The 15,698-nt window shown below is 31.4% G+C and overlaps 1 pseudogene; it reads left to right on the top strand.

Annotated features, from left to right (window-relative positions):
* The first annotated feature begins 11,766 nt into the window (after positions 1-11,766).
* Positions 11,767-15,444, top strand: LOC108344461 (uncharacterized; annotated as a pseudogene).
* The last annotated feature ends 254 nt before the right edge of the window (positions 15,445-15,698 follow it).

The following is a 15,698-nucleotide window of genomic DNA, read 5'->3' as shown; positions in this document are numbered from 1 at the left end:
CCCGCACCCGGTAGGGGCATGTAAGAAGACAAAATTAATCTTGCACATCCCTAACTGTATTTCTTCTCTCTACTCTCCCTATCTTTCACCAGCAAATGTAAAGGTGCGAAATTTATGTTTATGTTTTCATTTTTTCTAAGTTTTACCACCATTTCAAATTATGTAATTCAAGTTTTTTTAAAATGAACAATTTTAAAATAATTCTTTAAACAAAATTGATATTTTAATTATTTCGACTCATTTATTAACAAGTTAAAAAAATTTGAAACCGGCCTGGTCCACAACGAATTAGTGGGTTAAACAGGTTTACTCACTTAATTACAAGTTTTTTTTTAAATCCAAAAAAGTTACAATTTTTTTTGTAATTCAAATTTAAATAATTTCACTCTATATTAAAATCCGAAGACAATTTAAAATAAAAAATTAACATACAACTCATATAATCCAAAAACAAACCAAAAAAATGAATAAATAAATTTATAATATTATTGATTTTTATGTCATTTATCTATTTATAATATTAGAGTCTTGAAGGGATAAATTCATAATATTTTGTTCTCTTGAAACATCTTTTTCTTTATTCCCATTTACAATACAATAAAAAAATGTTAAATAATAATATTGAAACACAAAATCATATATAATTAAATTAAACTAGGTAGATTGGTAAACCAACCCAACTCACCACAGGTTCAACCCGAGTGAGCCGAGTTCTAAGTGAGCTAGGTTGAAAATTGGTCCATATTAAAAAATTTCATTTTTTTCAAACTCAATCCAGTCTGAACCAGTAGTGAACCAGTGTTGTTATTGTGATTTATTAGTGGTGATTATTGGTGGTTGGTAGAGCTTAGTGGTGATGATTAATGGTGGTCTTTAGTGGTAGTGGGAAGTGGCAGCGTTGCATAGGTGAGTTTATGGTTTTCCTTTTGTCTAACTTTCGGAGTGTGGATTATGGAGATCTTTTAGATTATACAATCCTAAAGTGTTTTTTTTTCTTTATTTTCACACATTTTAAATTGTGCATTTTAAATATAAATTTTGTATTTCAGAAATTTTTGCATTCTAGAATACAATCTAAAATATAAAAATTTATACTCTAAAATGTACATTGTATTATTGATTGTACAATCTAAATACAAAATTTAGTTTTTTTAAACTTCACAAATATTATATTACTTTTTTATAAGGTGATGAATTGTTGAATTTAAAGATGAAATCTCAATATTAGACCATAATTTTTAATAAAGTAGATAAGTTATTAGATATATAAGGGTTTGAAATAATGCAAATGAATTACTTGGAAGAGATTTTGTTAGGCCTTTTACAATAGATTGAGTATATATATAGTGTTTCATTGGTTTTTGTAATAAATTTGACATTTGATGTGATTATGTTGTGATATACTTGTATAGGTATTCGGGGTACAACATGATGACTTACTTCAGTGGGTGTGTAGGGTGACATTTGAACTTGATTTTATGATTCTGATATTGAGGTTTGATAAAGCTAATGAACAATAGGGAAGAAAGATATATGTCTTGCTCGGTTATAAAAGGGGTGATAAGTATAGAAAATACAAGCATGATTTGGAGGCAACTATAATTGGTAAAAAAAATGTGATTGTGCTTTTGAGTTGTGAGGTAAACCTATTCGCAATGGAGAAGATTGGGTCTTAAAGGTAATATGTGATAGTTATAATCATGGATTGACTAAGACATTGCTAATGGTCATCCATGGTTGTTGATATGAGAAAAATTCTAGTGAAGTCGACAAATATATTACTTACTTTAAAACAGAACAATAATGACAATGTCACAATAGTAAAGTAATTGTTCAATGAAAGATATGCATACAAGATAGCACTAGAGGGTCTAAAACTGAAATACAACATGTTGCTAGAGTATGACAAGTATAATTAATAGATAAGTGTAATGAGTTTGCACAAATTATAAGCGACACTTTTGGAAACATCATGATTCATTTAAATTGTTCAATGCATTTAGCTTTGTATTGTTGATAGACAACAATTACAAAAGCAACAAAGATAAGTTGCATTTGCTTGAGAGAGAATATGTGATGTCGACAAGATTAACTTTCTTTGTTGGTTTTGTGATGTTAGGAAGTAAATGAGAAACCAACTTCATTTGGGTTCTAGAAAGACTTAGAAGGTTTTTTTATAAATTAGATGTGTTCCCAAAAGTTATTGTTATAAAGACAAAGACTTTAATCAACATTGTCTTTTCAGGAGCTTTTGAACTGTTTGTGATTCCACATTAATAAGAACCACTAGTACAAAAATAGCGTACAATGTCGAATATTTTTGGCCTTTCATGTCGAATTCAAGAACGACGTCATATTGGGAGACGTTAAATTGACGTCGAATTTAAAAAATTTGACTTTAATTTAACGTCGAATTTTGTTAATATACAACATTAATCAATTTTTTTTAATTAATTGTAATCCTTTTTTACAACTCTACTAGACCTGAAAAGCAGAACTATGAACGGTAATATAGAATCAACAACAAATAACAATAACAAACAACAAACAAGTTCAATCAAACAACAAACAAGTTCAATCAAACAACAAACAAGTTCAACAAATAAGTTCTTCAAAACGAAAACTAACCTTCAAAAGGTGGGTTCATCGGAATAAAGTGTTTCCACTAGTGAGAGAGAAAGCAAAATGCGCCTATGAAGGACAAGAACACGAAAATAATCGGTGAAAGCAAAACAAAAATCATACCTAAAGTAGTTAATTAACATGCATTTGTATCAAATGAAAGAAAGACTACATGTGATGGTCGTCAAACTTCGTTCGAGAAAAGTTTGAGTAGAGAAGAAGATCTCGCGCGCTAAGATAAAGTGAATGAATTTTCAATCTTCCGCTCAATTTTTTATTGAATTCACTAACCTTTTGACGTCTAACGCTGAGACATTTGACGTTTTATATCCTTTTACGTCGAATTATAATTCTAAACGACGTTTAATATTTGCATTTATTTACAAAATTGTCACCGATCATTTTTAAAGTTGGCTATTGAGTGGTTAGACGTTGAACGCGTGACGTTATACGTTTTTTTTGTACTAGTGAACGTTAAAACAAAGTGTAAGATTTTAGTTGATTTTGTGGAGGCATGAAAATTTTATTACGAATCTATGAAGAATTGTGATAGATTGTGCAAATTGTTATTCATTTGCTAGGTGTCTAAAACATTTTGAAGTTGTTTGCATATCATGACCACTATTTTTTGAATATGTGAATAATGTATAAATCATTATACACAAGGGAAATTTTGTTAAGTCATGGATACATAAGATTACGTATTTGGAGAATACAACATCAAATAGGTACTTTTTTATGTATTAATTAGTTCTTCTAACATATATGTAAAAGTTCTTAGTTCTACTTAATTGTGTGTTTCGTTATATGTAAGGTTGAATGTGCGTACTAGAATTTAAACATTGTCATAAGACTGCAACATTTTCATTTAAATATGTTTTGACGAACATCGATGAAAAGTTTGATTGGGTTATACATGTAGGTTTTGATAGTGAACATTGTGATTGCATCCTGAGATGTAGTCATGATTTGTCACTTAGTGAAATTCTTGTTGGGTAGACGAGATTCAGCATTTCTAATATGTTGTTGTCTTATGATTCATCATTTGAGTTGTCTATTCAATAGAAATTTGATATGATTTTAAATCATTTAAAAAAAAGTTGTCATTATAGGTAAAATGACAATTAAGCATAAGTAATGTGAAATTGTCAAAACAAATGGTTCTCAAGACACTCAATCAACTTGATTTGCAATGTCTACAGTGAGCACCAGGGCATTTGGCATTGGACACTAGGTGTAGGGTGTTGAGCACCACTCTGTTTTGGGTTCTGGAAAATCTTGGTAAAATTTTGATTGACGTTTCGTTAACCATTGGATCAAGCTGAAATTTTGACAACTAGTACTAGAATATCCATCTTCACTTTGACTATTGGGAGCTTTGATTAGAGGTCCGTGGTTAGAATTTTTTTTATATGATTATTAGTAATGTTGTATTTGAATATTATGCTAATGCAATAGAAAATAAATAACGAATTATTAACATTTCAATTAAAATAAGTAATAAGTGATTTTATGCTATGGGATTAGTTTGGATTGAGTTAAAATTGTATATGTATGACAAGGTGTGATTATATGAGAATGTGATATATGAACTATGTATGAATTGTGTCTGTACTTTGAAGTATTTGTATTTTTACTTTGGTTTTATATGAGAGGGTAGTGATTCTTAGAGTGAGAATACTAGAATTTGGATTGTATGTGGAGTGTATTGATGTCAAAGTTCGAAGTGAGACTATCCTAACTTATATATGTATTGGACATATAGAGGAAGATACTTAGGATGAAAGTTGAAGTAAGTCGTCATTGGTATATTTGACATTAAGGGTTAAATATAAAAAAGGTGATTTACCTTATTATACTCCATGGTGTGAGATGTGGCCATGGGATGGAAAAGACCCTTGAAAGGTGAGGGTGACTATAACAGGTGCAAGGTCTCATATTTTAATCAATATACTAAGTCATTTGGAGGTTGTGTCTTATGTGTGGTGAGTAGGAAAGTGCCACAAATGTCTTTATTGTAATATTTCTTTATTTGTATTATGAATTTGATATGTGAATATAATTATATGTATGATATTTTATTATGACTATAATATAAAATTGTTTGTATAATCTTAAATAACTTTAGCTTGCCTTTGTTTTTGTGCGTCTGTTGTGATTTTATCCACTTACAATGATTGTATATTACATGTAAATAAAAGATATTATAGATAAGATACATCAATAATGAGATAGTCTAGAAGGATATAAATAATAAAAAGGTTTAATGTCTCAATAGGTCCCTATTTTCGTCAAGAATCTCACATATGACCCTTTCTTTTTTGGCGTCTCAATTGGGTCCTTATTTTTCTAAAATTGAATCAAATAGGACCTTTCCGTCAAATTGATCAGACGACATTAAGTATTATGTCACCTGTCATGCTGACAATGTTGTTTTAACATACGTGTCATTAAAAACGTGGGTGAATTCTATTATTTTAAATTTTGAATTAAAAAATTAAGTTAAAAGAGTGGAAATTCAATTACATAAAGGGCAAAGTTGGAAATTCAATTACAGAAAGTCCCATTCTCTCTACAATTGTGATATGGAAATAAAATTGGGGAAATTTTGAGTTTTAGGGTTCGTAACTCATCCACAAAGTTGTTCGAGTAGAAGACGATGGAGAGCACCGCCACCTCCACTTGCACCCCCGCCACCATCTTCAACGAGATTTATAATAAAGGGATTATAAATCCCTTTTTTCTTCCTTTAAGAAGCTTCCCTGCTCTTCATATGCACACAGATTGGGTTCGAGATATTGCTTGGGCGCCCAATTTAGGGCTACCTAAATCTACTATTGCTAGTGCATCGGAGGATGGTAAAGTGGTTATATGGACCGTGGAAAAAGAGGGTGATTAGTGGGAAGGCAAGGTTTTGAATGATTTCAAGACACCTGTTTGGAGGGTGTCATGGTCACTAACAGGAGACATACTAGTTATGGCTGATGGAAACAACAATGTGACATTGTGGAAGGAAGCAGTAGACGAGGAATGGCAACAGGTGACAACAGTGGAGCCTTAGAATGTGATTTGCAGGCCTTGTTTATTACTTTGAAAATGGTTAGAATTTTGTTTTGCAATATAGTTGACATCTTTGTTTCCCTACATATTATACATTTGATTAATTGAGCTTCATAATCCACTAGTTCATTGAAGTTTGTGATTCATTGCATAAATCTCATTGAAGAAGGTGGCAGAGGTGCAGGTGGAGGTGGCGGTGCTCTCCATCGTCTTCTACTCGAACAACTTTGTGGATGAGTGACGAGCCCTAAAACTCAAAATTTCTTCAATTTCATTTCCATATCGCAATTGCAGAGAGAATGGGCTTTCTGTAGTTGAATTTCCAACTTTGTCAACTTTGCCCTTTCTGTAATTGAATTTCCACCCTTTTAACTTAATTTTTTAATTCAAAATTTAAAATAATAGAATTCACCCACGTTTTTAATGACACGTGTGTTAAAACAACAATGTCAGCATGCCAGATGACACAATACTTAACACTGATCAATTTGACAGAAGACCCTATTTGATTCAATTTTACAAAAATAAGGATCCAATTGAGACCCCAAAAAAAGAAAGAGTCCTATTTGAAATTCTAGACGAAAATAAGGACCTATTAAGACATTAAACCTAATAAAAATTACTTATGTTAGTTTATGTTGTATTGCATAAAGTTTTTCTTTTATTTAAGTATTATGTTTATTGAAAATTTTCTACTGTTCATTGTTGAAGAATAATATAATGAATGAAACATACTTAGTTTTTACGCTTAATATATCTATCATGAACTGTTTTAATTAGTAGATAAATTATTAATTCCGAGTGTTATAAAGGCAACTGGCATCTTTCAGAATTTTGGAATTAGATTTCTTACAAATTAATATAACATCCTGAATTAAAATTAGCAAACTTTTAAATTCCAAAAATTAAATTAAAATAAAGATACTTAAGAATATGTGTAACCAAAATAAACGTTATATAATAATTTTGGTCTCGTGATATTTGATTTTAAAACTTTATCATTTTTTTAGAAAGAATGGATATATGAGAAACATTAGATAGATTTGTTTAACTAAAAAAAATTAATAATATAAATATTGCATGGAAAACAACTAATAATGAAAGTTATATATATATATATATATATATATATATATATATATATATATATATATATATATATATATATATATATATTCAAGTTGTAATAGCTTGATGGTGAGTTTTGATTGTGTAATTGTGGTGGAGGTTTTATTAAAAAAAATTGAGCAGTTTGTTGCCCACTACCTTTTAAATAACATGGTGACTTTATTTTCATTATGTTTAAAACTTTTTTACATTGTATTTTAAGTTAATGTATCAACTAACAATTACAATTACTCATGGATTTGTACTTGGAAATTATCTACATATGATAATTGATTGATAAAAATATCACTGTAAAAATCATACAAAATTGTTACAGTTTCATTATGACAGTCATTTAAAATTGTAATTTTTTATAATATGATATAATATTTTTTAACTGCCATAATTTATATGTAAAATATGTCAGTTTTAGCTACCATTTTATTAATTGGAGTCCGTTTTAACTGAAACTTTTAAATACATTTCAATACTGAATTTTTCTCTCGTTGAATTCCCTGTAAATTTTTTCCTCTAATTTTTTTTTTCTCAATCATTTCCTCCTCTCAGTCATGGCTATCCTTGCCCTCCCTCCCTCAAATTCTTCCCATCTCCAAATGCATTTCCCCACACTATACTATATTAATCAAACACATACTAACATCTAATATAGCATAGTATAGAATAGTGTAGTATAGTATAGCATAGCATAATAGTACAGTATAGCATAGTAAAGTATAATATGACTAACATCCAATATATGATCTATATAACTATATATTATATATTTTGTTTTATAATTATTTCTTTACAAATTATTTTATCATTTATATCCTTATTAATAGAAATTTTTATTTATTAAAAAAACTACCCTATTAAAAATTTACATCTACTCTTATTATATATTATGAAAATTAAAAAAATATAATTTTTCACGAACATGTTTTTTTTATAATTTCAGTATAAATTTAATGACCATTTCTTCATTTTAATAATTAATTTTAATTGCATATATTTTTTATCGTTGTAAAAGAAAAATAGAAGAGAACATTCGTTTATGCTCTTGTATTTTTAGTAGTAGTTACAAGCGGAAACTCACACAAATACGTAATTTAAAAAAATATAAAAAGTAAATCAAATTATTAAAAAGGGTGAGAATTAAACCGAGATATGTAGTAAAAGAAACCAGGCTTTCAATTTTAGGTATTATACAATATTATCCATTTTATCACATCGTAAAATTACTCTAATTTAATAAAAAATAGAATTGTCGAATTGAAAAACTACATTAAACTTAAAAAAAAAGGTAAGATCTTATACTTATTTTATCACTCTAATGTTTTGTTTTCTAATTAATGTTAAGGAAGACTGAAGAAGTTACAAAAGAACAGTATTACCTTAGTTTCTCTCTGTATATTCACACAAAGTTGCACACTGAGGACAAGGTTTTCTCCTTTCTCTTCTCTCTTCTATATTACATAGGTGAGTATCTACTTGTCTTTTCACTTTCCTTTGGAGTTAGATGGTATTTTGCTTTTGTTTTGTTTGTGTTCTTCATATCTACAACTTTCCATTGGGATTTCTGTTTGCGTTTTCATGATTCACTAGTGCAGCGAGGGGCTTTTACCGCGGTTCATTTTCACTATACGTCGCGGTTTCAGAACCGCGGCATATGCAGCCGCGGTAGTAAGTCAGAGACTTTATGTCGCGGTTATACCCGCGGTATATAGGTTGCGGGATATGCCGCGGTTGTCGAGGGAACCGCTGCCTAAATCCATTTTTTTTAAAAAAAAAATAAAATTTCGACTATATGCCGAGGTTGAACCGCGGCATAAGACTCCAGTATATGCCGCGGTTCTAGCACTAACCGCGGCCATATGTCTAATTTTAAAAAAAACGAAAACACTATATGCCGCGGTTGTGGTGAGAACCGCGGCATATTCCCCTGCAGTTTTTTAAAATTGCAGGTCTGTTTTTGTGATATCCACTACCACAAAAACAGACCTGCATATAAAAACACACAAATTCAATTTGAACATAACAAACACATGTTCAAATGTATTTCAACATCAAATAAAGTACAAAGTCTAAGAAAATTCTATCTAATCAAATGCATTGTTTAAATTTAAGAGCTATTGTATAATCTAACTATATACTTCGCAGCAACGTTCCTAATGAATAATAGTGACTTCTCAGGAACAGGTGTAGTAGTCTTGAATCTCTGCAAAAGACAATTCATTTTATTTAGTGTATATGAATTAACATTTGTTAAAAAATTAAAATTTGTTAAAGTTAAATATTACCGTTTCCCAGCGACTTGTGATGTGAGAACGAACAATATGGGTCATCCAATACATTACATAGTATCCACACTCATATGACCCATTTTGTCTCTTACACTACAATATATCACCACAGTTGATAATAGTTAGTGAATAACATTTGTTATAAAACAATTATAACAAAGTATGAGATTAGTATATGTCAAACCTTGAGAGAAATCCAAGCAATTTTTCTACTATTAACAATTGATCTCCCACCCATCATCATACTTGCTGGAATAGAACTGTATATAAAAAAAGGTTTTAGCATTCAGTTATATAACAAAGAAAGTCCAAACATTGAGGTTCTTACCAATCAATTGCTTGTTTGAGTTGTGTGGGAGGAGGCCTGTGCAATGAGCAGAACCACAAAGCATAATTGTCTTGCATAGACATAACAAGAAGTTGCCAATGGCGCCTGAAATTCATAATAACGTAACTATTAAATATTAAAATCACATATGGAACATTATTATGTTAACAAAGTTGACTTACCCGGATACATAAGGCAAAAAGTATATTTTCTTGCCCCTTCCAAAACTTCTTATCAGACTCATGTTGATATGCTCAAAATCATTTGATTCATGAATTGATTGGGGATCAATGAATCCATAATCATCAGAACGCCCCAACTTATTAGTGACCCCAGACATATACCTGAAATCAAAAATTAACTTTGATATAAGAGTGGACAAAGAATTTTCTTTGCATCATAATTACGAGTGGGCAGTGTATTTCCATCTGGCAACATTTCATTCAACAACGTCAACAGTTCTGTAAAACTCTTATCAGTCCATCCATTGCTCGCCTTCAAATTCATGAGCCTTAACACCGCTGATAAACGTGTGAACTTAGTTGAACCGACATACAAAGGTGTTTTCGCATCAGTCGACATAGTCTCATACACATGAGCTTTGGCAACATTTTCTGCTCCAACATCGTGGATCATGTCCTCTAATTTGTCTTCATCCGGTCGATCTTCTTCCATGGTGGAATCAGTAACATTTACACTTTGAGAGTCAGTGGGAAAATCCATTTCTTCGCCGTGCCAGATCCATGTTGTATAGCATCTTAGAAAACCATCACATATAAGATGTTCTCTAATTTGAGTTGCGTTCAACTTTCTCCCATTCAAACAGTTCACACAAGGACATCTAAACTTCACTTCATCATCACTTCTCCCCTCATTACGTTGCGCAAATTGTATAAATTCCTCTACACCTCTCTCGTACTCAGCACTAATACGTGGTAAATTAATCCAATTTCGATCCATATTCCTAAATATATCATAAAAAGATAACCTACTAAAAATCAAACTTGCAATTTCATACATATCATTGAAACTTAGTGAATAATATTTTAAGGTTTATAAATAATACAAGAACTACAACACACATTACCAAAACTATAGCAAAAACCATACCATACATTACCAAAACTATAACAATTTCATGCATTATCAAAATTAAAGCAAAAATTATACCATACATTACCAAAATATAGAAACTTCATACATTACCAAAACTATAGCATTATGCAAAAACTAATGAAGAAATCACGTTAAGAATGCAAAAGGGCATAAATACCTCGAAAGGGACCGGCGAAAACGCTTGGTGCAAAGAAAACCAAATCGCAGCCGAGAGGGTATGACGAGTTTCAAACGATTTTGATCGGCTAAAACTGTTTCAAACGCGTCACAAATGAGAAAGGACCGAATAATTTCAAGTTTAAACGGTGCAGAAACGCGTACCTGAGATGATGGCTGTCGGAGGAGAAGAAAAAACGCGAAAACAGTGAGAACACGCGAGGAAGACGAAACTGTTCCAAGTTTTAATTTTTGACTCTGAACGGGAGAATCTACCGCGGTTCACTAATGAACCGCAGTATAATAGGGGTATATGCCGCGGTTTAACGCCCAACCGCGGCATATACGGATTTAAAAAATTATCCGAAATGGCATTTTTGCAATTATTTTCAAACTATATGCCGCGGTTGCCCGCTGAACCGCGGCATATACCTCGAAATATTTCAAATATATATTAAATTAATTTCAGATAGGAGATTATGTCGCGGTTGCTCGTAGAACCGCGGCATATACCCATGTAACGTGCTGAACACAACTGCCTCCCCAACTGCCTTTTGGGGAATTTCAGTAGATGACATGGGTATATGCCGCGGTTGCTCTGCTGAACCGCGGCATATACCCCTGTAACTTCTGAAATTCTCTGACTGGCAGAGAAGTTGAGAAGTTACAGGGGTATATGTCGCGGTTCAGCAGAGCAACCGCGGCATATACCCCTGTAACGTTTTAAATTCTCTGACTTAGTCAGCACCTGCAATAAATTGGCAGGGGTATATGCCGCGGTTCTCTAGACAACCGCGGCATATACCCATGTTATTTAATTTTTTATTCACACGTGGCGTCAAAGGGGATGGTTGACCGGTGTATATGCCGCGGTCCCCCTCTGAACCGCGGCATATGTGATCGATTTATTTACAAAACTGCCACCGTGCACCATTATGCTGCGGTTTCTTGTGAACCGTGGCATAATGTGCGCTGTAAAAACCCAATTTTTTACTAGTGATTGTAACACTCACCTCAACCTAGTTCTGATCTCTTTTGGTGTGAACTTGCGCACTAAGGAGAAGGAAAAAGAAAATGACGAAAGTCAGAATCTTTCTGATGAGGCTACTTATGCTCTGTTGTGTTGCCATAAATGAGGCAAAGTGTTTGAAATATAAAGATCCAAACAACCTCTGAATGTTCGAATCAAGGATCTCATGGACAGAATGACTTTAGAAGAAAAAATTGGTCAGATGACACAGATTGAACGTAAAGTTGTTTCTGCAAAAATCATGAAGAACTATTATATTGGTAAAGCTCAACTTTTTGAATGAAAAACAAACATATATATATATATATATATATATATATATATATATATATATATTGATATATTTATTTAGTTGTTTTCTTATATGGTTTGTGGTTTTGGTAGGGAGTGTGCTGAGTGGGGGTAGCAGTGTTCCAAAGCCACAAGCTTCTGCAGAGAATTGGATAAAAATGGTGAATGATTTTCAAAAAGGTTCTTTATCAACTAGATTGGGAATTCCTATGATATATGGGATCGATGCTGTTCATGGCAATAATAACGTATATAATGCAACAATTTTTCCTCATAATGTTGGGTTAGGTGCTACCAGGTAAGGATACTTTTTATCACATTTCAAAGTTCTTTCTTTGCATACAGGTAAGTGTAAAAAAATCTAGGTTAGTAAAAGTAGCTCTTAATTAAAACGAAGACTTTTTTTTTACGTGTTTTTAATCTATTTTTTTAAATGTTGCTTTATTTTATGCTTTTAGCTTCTTAAATATATTTTTAAAAAAAATTAATTATTTGAAAAGCGCTTATTTTAAGTTTTAACGTACTAGCCTCTATCATTGGTTTAATTTTGTTTTTTAGAGAGTTTTCAATTTAAATTAATAAATTTGGAAGTACAATTACTTTTAATATATGTTTTAAAATTCGCTGTTAGAGACTGAAACCAATATTTATGAGTACTTGTGGATGGACCTCAAACAAAAAAACAACGTTTAACCAAATTAAGGATTATTGAAACATATATTGAGCGTGGGATTTACCCCCAAATTTATCAATAACTAGCTATGTAATTTAATGCATGTATGTCCACTTTTTTATTAAAATAATATAATTCGAAAGATAATAATAATAATAATAATAATAATAATAATAATAATAATAATAATAATATTTACAATAAATTATTATTATAAACTATTATTATTATTATTAATTGATAAAGCAGACTAATTATAGATATAGCATACAAATTTTTTAATTTAAAATCATACTTAAAAGTTATAAAATGTTGGTGGCCCTCTTACTTTATGATTCTTTTTAGCTTTGTAGTTTCTAATGAATTTATGCTTACTAGGAATTACAGCATTCATATTCACTTTAAGATGGTTAACCACAACTTAATTAAATTTGTAAATTTTATAATTTTTGTAAATCTTATAATTATATCGCATGTTTACACTTAAAATATTTTTTTTCTATTTCTTTTATCCAACGCATACTCTTTTTATCCATTTTTTTTCTATAAGTATTGAGACACATTTCTTTCAAAGCAAAACTTTCAACCGTACAATAGTTGTCTACTTTTTATACTTTTTCTCGTCATAAATTTTGGAAGCAAATAAATTATCTTACTATAAAAGTGTGATAGAGAATAGTTATTAGTGTTATTCAAAATTTAATACTATACTCATGTATCTTGATGAAGTTTATTTATGAACAAACAGGGATCCTAGACTAGTGAGAAAAATTGGAGTAGCAACTGCTTTGGAAGTTAGAGCGACTGGAATTCATTATGTTTTTGCACCTTGCATAGCGGTAACTAAGAACATTTTATTGAATAATTTTATTATCAACATCCAATGATAATATTCATTTGGCTTCAATTATAACCTTATCTTAATGTGATATGAGGTATAGGTTTGTAGAGATCCCAGATGGGGAAGATGTTACGAAAGTTATAGTGAAGACCACAAAGTAGTTCAAGCTATGACCGAGATCATTCCAGGTCTACAAGGTGAAATCCCAGCAAACTCCCAAAAGGGTGTTCCATATGTTGCTGGGAAGTAAGAACTTCATTATTCTCTTTGTTTCATATCTTTGTTTCTCTCTTTGATAAGCTTGTCTTGGTGTTGGTGTTAACATACTGGCATTTGTTTGCATAGACGAAAAGTTATAGCCACCGCAAAGCATTACGTTGGGGATGGAGGAACCATAAAGGGAATCAATGAGAACAACACAGTAATAAGCAGACATGGATTGCTTAGCATTCACATGTCACCCTATTATAATGCAATCATCAAGGGTGTTTCCACTATCATGGTCTCTTATTCAAGTTGGAATGGAGAAAAAATGCATGCCAATCGTAATCTAATCACAGACTTTCTCAAAAACTTATTACGCTTTAGGGTAACACTCAACTTCTCAAAGCTTCATTTAATTCAAGAATAGCACATTGACATAGTAAACAAGTCCTAAATTTTGTTGGTTTTTTCTAGGGTTTTGTCATATCAGATTGGAAGGGAATTGATAAGATTACTACACCTCCTCATGCTAACTACACATATTCCATTTATGCTGCAATCACTGCTGGAATTGACATGGTAAAATATGAGTTTAAAGTATAAACTTGAATGTTTTTTCCATTTACCTTGTATAATCTTCTAAGACTTGCTTTGGTAATGTTGTAGGTAATGGTTCCCTTTAACTACACAGAATTCATAGATGGCTTAACCTTATTGGTGAAAAGTAATGCCATACCAATGAGCCGAATTAATGATGCAGTATGGAGAATTTTAAGGGTAAAGTTTGTTGCAGGCCTTTTTGAGAATCCGTTGGCTGATTATAACCTAGTTCACCATCTTGGGAAGAAGGTTTGTTAGTAGTGAAACATGTGTATATTTTTTACCCACCAATTAACTTTTTGCATGTTGATAAAATCGTTTTGACAATGTATAGAAACATAGAGAATTGGCTCGGGAAGCTGTGAGGAAATCCTTGGTTTTATTGAAGAATGGTGAAAACCTTAAACAACCAGTTCTCCCTCTTCCTAAAAGGGCTTCAAGGGTACTAGTTGCGGGAAGCCATGCTGATAATCTAGGATATCAATGTGGTGGTTGGACCATCGAATGGCAAGGAGTTACTGGAAATAATGTCACCAAAGGTATATTATAGATTCCTTCATAGCATATTTCCCTTTTGTATAGTTTGGTAAAAGTACAATATTAAAAAGGCTTATGTGATTTACAGGTACAACAATCCTCAATGCTATAAAAAACACAGTTTATAAAGATACTGAGGTAGTTTACAAGGAGAATCCTGATTTGGACTATGTGAAGTCTAATAATTTTTCATATGCCATTATGGTAGTTGGAGAGAAACCATATGCTGAAACAAAAGGTGATAGCTTGAATTTGACAATCTCTACACCTGGGCCAGAAACCATAAAAAATGTGTGTGGAGGAGTGAAATGTGTTACTGTGATAATCTCTGGTCGTCCAGTGGTTATAGAACCATATGTTGACAAAATTGAAGGTCTGGTTGTTGCTTGGCTTCCTGGTACTGAGGGAAATGGCGTGACTGATGTTTTGTTTGGTGACTATAGTTTTAGAGGAAAGCTTCCAATGACATGGTTCAAAAATATTGATCAGTTGCCGATGAATGTTGGAGATAGTCATTATGACCCTCTTTTCCCCTTTGGATTTGGCCTTAAAACCAAACCCCACCAATACAGTTAGGAATTCAAAATTACTCATCTCATAGTTTTACTCCATTTAAGATTATATGCTTAATGCCAAAAAAAACTTAAATATGCTAAAATTATTATTATTATATTTTAATTTGAAAAAGTATATTATTTATCATTCAATTTGTGCATTTTTTTTTTTATATTTAACTTGTTGTATTCCACGTATTATTATATTCAACTTGTTTTACAAGGAAAAAAATAGTTACCCTCACAATATTACTATATAACTTTAAAATTAAGAAG

Source organism: Vigna angularis, chromosome 8, assembly GCF_016808095.1.
Source record: "Vigna angularis cultivar LongXiaoDou No.4 chromosome 8, ASM1680809v1, whole genome shotgun sequence".
Classification (NCBI taxonomy): domain Eukaryota; kingdom Viridiplantae; phylum Streptophyta; class Magnoliopsida; order Fabales; family Fabaceae; genus Vigna; species Vigna angularis.
The sequence above is the reverse complement of the archived record's forward strand: the minus strand, read 5'-3'. Positions and strand labels throughout refer to the sequence as shown.